The sequence below is a fragment of the Mandrillus leucophaeus genome, unplaced genomic scaffold, assembly GCF_000951045.1.
Source record: "Mandrillus leucophaeus isolate KB7577 unplaced genomic scaffold, Mleu.le_1.0 Scaffold810, whole genome shotgun sequence".
NCBI classification, from domain to species: Eukaryota; Metazoa; Chordata; class Mammalia; order Primates; family Cercopithecidae; genus Mandrillus; species Mandrillus leucophaeus.
Genome location: NW_012108809.1, coordinates 1 through 6,649, shown reverse-complemented (window position 1 = coordinate 6,649; position 6,649 = coordinate 1).

Genomic DNA, 6,649 nt, shown 5'->3' with positions numbered 1-6,649 from the left:
GATCCTCATTGCTTGCTACTACAAATTATTTGTCTTTAGCCTCAACAGCGCCCTAAACATGCACCAAAAATGCATTAATTCAGCCCTGGTCAATGCACTCTCTCGTTGCCCCCAGAGTTTATTCTACCTCTTTACCAATAATCTGTAAGCTACTATTCCAGTAACTCTCAGAAAATTTTATTGTCATTTTTTCTCACTAGGAAAACTAATGATATCCAGGGGCAAATTATTTCAATTATCAACCCCCATCCCAATTTCATTCTACGGACACACATCTTTGGTTTTTTCCCTCTTGTCTCAGATCAGTAGTATTTTTCTTCTGTCTAAGGAAGAGTATTCAATCCTATACCGTTTATCACATTTTATTCCATCGCCTCTGGAAATTTACTCCAACATTTATCTATTCTCTTGCATAAATATTTTTAACTCTCATTACCTCTTGGCCATCTGGCTGAATCTGTAACAGTATTCACAATTTTTTCCACACTCACAAAAAGTTATCTGTTTAAAAAAAAAAATCCCTTAAAACTTATCTCCCTTCAATCTCTTGCAGAACTTAGCTACAGTATTTTTCCATTCTTGTATGCATTCTTTGTTGTCATGAGATTTTTGACACTCCCCCACCAATGGATGAAGTCTCTATCTCTTGAATCTGAATGTCCCTGTAAATTGCTTTGACTAACAGAATATTGCCAACATAGGCAAAAGCCCAACCTAGCTTCCATTTAGAGAGATCCGGTTATTCCAGAAATCACAATCACCTTCCCTGAGGTCCTATGCATAACAGCAAGGTCAAGTGTACAATGGGACCAGAGCTAAGTAATCCCAGCTGAGCCCAGATCAAATGGCCGACCAACGGAATTGTGAGCAAAAAAGTGATTATTGTTTCAAGCCACCAAGTTTATTGGTGGTTTGTGATGCAGCAAAAGTTAACTAATATAGCAGTTCATACCTAGAAGTGAGATGCTGCCGTGACAAACATCTAATACAGGTGTCATTAGTTTTGGAACCAGTTTCCAGGTGGAGGCTGGAAAAGCAGAAATGAAACTATGAACAGATACTTGAAAAGTGGTGAGAAAACCATAGCAGGACACAAAAATTGTGACCTCTCTTATGAAATAGACAAACAATTGTAAAGCTGTAAACTATACAAATTTGGAAGATAGAATGTGTACCTAATGAAGTTGTAGATTTGGCTAAGGATATTGGCAAGCAGAATGTTGAAATGAGCAAAGAAGAAATTGTTCCAGTTCACAAACAGAATTTTGAAAAAAATACAGAATGCCTAGAACTTGCTGAGTTAGAAAATAAAACTGTTTCTTACTTAGTCTTTCAAACCAGTAAACAGTTCTAACAGTAATAAATGGCTTTGTGCTAAAGGTAAAACTGAAGATGGAGCTATAAGGGTCCATGGGATGTCTGAGTAGAGCGAGGACTATCCCAACGAAAGTTGTGTGATTTTTAACTGATGTTGCTGTCTCTTATACACATCTAGATGTGTATAAGAGACAGGTGTCAGTTAACTCTTCAAATATTCAAATTTTCCTTCTCCTTAGCACTGATGTATGTACGCCATTCTAAAAGGTTGTAATTACATTTCCTTTTTAAAAATGAGCCTATATGTAACATTTGTTTTCTCTCAGGTACTTTAGCCCCATGTTTTTTAATTGCTTCTGTGGAACCGCAGTAAAGGACTGTAACTTCTTTTCCTTTATAGACCTCTACAATGTTTTACACTGTGAATAGGAAAAAAAAAATACTAAAAAATGTGGTTAAATAGAGAAGTGAAACTATGAAGATGCAGAGTATAGGTTTAGCGAATAGCATTTTTGACCATATGCCTGATTCTTTCAACATCCTCAGAAACGAAGATTTAGGAGATGCAATCAGTTCCATCAGTTACATAGGTCAAGAATATTATAAATCCAAGCCTGTCTCTGTGTCTGATATCACTACCTTATTTTCCAAGCTTCCCCTCTGTTTACTCAGATGCCTGCAAATTCTCTATGATGGACTGGATTTTCCAAATATGGCCTCAAGAATATCTATCTCCCAACCCATACGGTCTTCCGAAACTTGCTGCGCACACATCAACAGGGGCAAACTATTCTTCTTGCACTACATCTAGGTGGTTTTGTGACTTGCCTGTAAGTAATAAAATGCTGTAACTCTGTGAAACTTTCAAAGCTGAATCATAAAGTGTGGCTCAGCTTCCACCTATTTGCTAAAACACTCACCCCATGCCTGGAGCCCAGAGCCACCACGGTAGGGGTCAAACTAGCCTCAGGCAGCCATGCTGCAAGGAAGTTGAACCATATGGAGTGGCCCGCATAGGTTATCTGGCTAGTGGTACTCATCATCTGTTCTTCCCAGTCCAGGAACTAGCCATACGGGTGAACAAGCTTTCATGTCATCCCAGCCTCCTGACATCAAAGCACCTGCAGCTTTAAAGTCTTGAGGACCCAGACATCATGGAACAGAAATCAGCTGTCCCTGTTGTACTCGTTCTGTATTCCTGACCAACAGGATTCATGAATACATTAGTGTGGCTGTTTTAAGCTTCTGTGCTTGAGGGAAATTTGTTATGCAGCCTCATCACAGCAGTTCCTACTTCTGATCTGGTCTCCCCGTGGTTTGTTTCTCACAGCGTTGCCAGTACTCTGTCATCCTTCAGAAATAAAAAGGTAGCCATGCTATTCCCCACATGACCCTCTTTTCTCAGATCCTCATTGCTTGCTACTACAAATTATTTGTCTTTAGCCTCAACAGCGCCCTAAACATGCACCAAAAATGCATTAATTCAGCCCTGGTCAATGCACTCTCTCGTTGCCCCCAGAGTTTATTCTACCTCTTTACCAATAATCTGTAAGCTACTATTCCAGTAACTCTCAGAAAATTTTATTGTCATTTTTTCTCACTAGGAAAACTAATGATATCCAGGGGCAAATTATTTCAATTATCAACCCCCATCCCAATTTCATTCTACGGACACACATCTTTGGTTTTTTCCCTCTTGTCTCAGATCAGTAGTATTTTTCTTCTGTCTAAGGAAGAGTATTCAATCCTATACCGTTTATCACATTTTATTCCATCGCCTCTGGAAATTTACTCCAACATTTATCTATTCTCTTGCATAAATATTTTTAACTCTCATTACCTCTTGGCCATCTGGCTGAATCTGTAACAGTATTCACAATTTTTTCCACACTCACAAAAAGTTATCTGTTTAAAAAAAAAAATCCCTTAAAACTTATCTCCCTTCAATCTCTTGCAGAACTTAGCTACAGTATTTTTCCATTCTTGTATGCATTCTTTGTTGTCATGAGATTTTTGACACTCCCCCACCAATGGATGAAGTCTCTATCTCTTGAATCTGAATGTCCCTGTAAATTGCTTTGACTAACAGAATATTGCCAACATAGGCAAAAGCCCAACCTAGCTTCCATTTAGAGAGATCCGGTTATTCCAGAAATCACAATCACCTTCCCTGAGGTCCTATGCATAACAGCAAGGTCAAGTGTACAATGGGACCAGAGCTAAGTAATCCCAGCTGAGCCCAGATCAAATGGCCGACCAACGGAATTGTGAGCAAAAAAGTGATTATTGTTTCAAGCCACCAAGTTTATTGGTGGTTTGTGATGCAGCAAAAGTTAACTAATATAGCAGTTCATACCTAGAAGTGAGATGCTGCCGTGACAAACATCTAATACAGGTGTCATTAGTTTTGGAACCAGTTTCCAGGTGGAGGCTGGAAAAGCAGAAATGAAACTATGAACAGATACTTGAAAAGTGGTGAGAAAACCATAGCAGGACACAAAAATTGTGACCTCTCTTATGAAATAGACAAACAATTGTAAAGCTGTAAACTATACAAATTTGGAAGATAGAATGTGTACCTAATGAAGTTGTAGATTTGGCTAAGGATATTGGCAAGCAGAATGTTGAAATGAGCAAAGAAGAAATTGTTCCAGTTCACAAACAGAATTTTGAAAAAAATACAGAATGCCTAGAACTTGCTGAGTTAGAAAATAAAACTGTTTCTTACTTAGTCTTTCAAACCAGTAAACAGTTCTAACAGTAATAAATGGCTTTGTGCTAAAGGTAAAACTGAAGATGGAGCTATAAGGGTCCATGGGATGTCTGAGTAGAGCGAGGACTATCCCAACGAAAGTTGTGTGATTTTTAACTGATGTTGTGGATTATAACATGATACACAAGATATGGATGAGCCTGGAGGATATTATGTTAAGTGATATAAGCCAGCCATAGCAGGATAAATACTGCATATTTTCACCCATATGTGGGAGCTAAAAAAAAAAGGGCTCGTAGAAATAGAGTAGAAATATGATTATTAAAGGCTAAGAAAGGTATGGGGGGAGGGAAGAATAGGGAGAGGTTGGCTAATGGATAGAAAATTACAGCTGAATAGGAGGAATACATTCTAGTGTTCTATAGTACTGTAGGGAAACTATGGTTAAGAATAATTTTTTGTATATTTTCAAAACTTAGACAGGATTTTGAATGTTCACAGCACAAAGAAATGATAAGAAATGTTTGAGGTGAGCATGCTAATTACTCTGATTTGATCATTTTGTAATTATTGTATACACCTATAGATATGTCACACTGTAACTCACAATTACTACATCAACTAAAAGGAAAATAAAAAGCATGATGCACAGGAAACCCACCTCACAAAGTATTTTAAAGATCTGTAACACTGTAGACTGAAAAAGACTGGGACTCTTAAAAATAAAAAGGGGCCTCTGTGTCCCAAGTTTCTTATTTTAATATTATTTTATTTTTTAAAGACAGCATTTGCTCTGACTTCCAGGCTGGATTGCAGTGGCGCAATCATAGATCACTGCAGCCGTGAACTCCTGAGCTCACGTGATCCTTCTGCCTCAGCCTCCCTAGTAGCTGAGATTATTGGCACATCACCAGTCCAGGTATTTTTTTTTTTAATTTTAATTTTTTGTGGAAACCAGGTCTCAATTTATTATACAGACTCATCTCAAATTCCTGGCTTCAAACCATCTTCACGCCTTGGGCTTCTAACTTTCTATAAAAAATTAGCAAGGAAAAAAACTGCTAGCCAGGCCTTTTCTTATACGAAGGAAAGGGCATCTCAGAAGGCATATCCAAGAAACCAAAAGGCAGAGTCAAGAGCCTTTGAGAATAATACATTAGAAGATTCCCTCCAAGGGAGCAGAATAGACCTTAATAAAGGAATACCTGGTGACTCCAGGCCAAAAGAACCTGGAAACTTGTATCCTGCTGGATTTCATTGCTGTGGTCTAGTAACTATTTCCTTTTCATTCTTTTTTTTTTTTAAACGAATAACAGTAATTACTGTAGTCATTGTTTCCTTGTATTGCATGCTGAATGTGTGTGAAGCAAATAACTTTTCTTTTACTATTTTTTGAAACAGGGTCTCACTCGGTCACCCAGGCTGGAGTGCAGTGGTGTGATCACAGCTCACTGCAGTCTTGACCTCCCAGGCTAAAGTGACCCTCCTACCCAGTGCAAATAATTTTTATAATTATTATTATTTTTCGCAGATCTCACACAAGGAGACACTCCGAAGAATTTCATTTTCAACTAGACCTGATTCAGACCATGCAGTCATAAACTTTGAACTTTGGACTTTATGACAAAACTAGTTGAGAATTGTTTTAGTCCTGAAACAAGCATGAGCATATGTGACATGCAGGAGAAGTGTGTGTCTTTTGTGGACACAGAGAACACAGTAGTAAATGACCATGAATTGCCCTTGCTTTAGCATGCATATTACTTTGCAATGCAGCTTCTCTCATCCTCCCATCAAGATAGAAGTCTGCCCCTTCACCCCTTGAACATTGGCTGACCTTGTGTCCTGCTTTGACTGCTCAAAATGGCAGAAATGAACTTGAACAAGTTTTGAGCATAGACTTGAAGAGGTCTGACACAGAACATGCTCCTGCAATGATACCACAATGTGAACAAGCTTGACTCTCTTGAGGATGAGAGATTTTGTATAAAGAGAAGTCCAGCTGCCTAAAATATCTCAGACTTCCTAGCTGATGTCCCAGACATATGAATAAGCCTAGTCAGTACTCCATGACACAGAAAGCAGCCATCCTATCTAAGCCCAGTTCCAAGTGCCAGCCCTCAGAACTGTGAGCAAATTCAAATTGCTGCTTTAAGCCACTAGGTTTAGGGATTCTTTTTACACATCAATAGAAAACTGATACGAAGTCTTTCTTTTTATCCAGCCAGGAAAATTTCTTGAAAGATACCTTATTTTAAATCAATTTCTTCACTTCCCTTTCTATGTTCTATGTGGAAAATTGTCATTAATTGTATGGTTTTAAAAGCCACAATTAATGTCCTGATATTAGAAAATACTTATCTCGGGGGGCGGAGCAAGATGGCCGAATAGGAGCAGCTCCAGTCTCCAACTCCCAGCACCAGCGAGACAGAAGACCAGCGATTTCTGCATTTTCAACTGAGGTACTGGGTTCATCTCACTGGGGAGTGCCGGACGATCGGTGCTGGTCAGCTGCTGCAGCCCGACCAGCGAGAGCTGAAGCAGGGCGAGGCATTGCCTCACCTGGGAAGCGCAAGGGGGAAGGGAATCCCTTTTCCTAGCCAGGGGAACTGAGACACA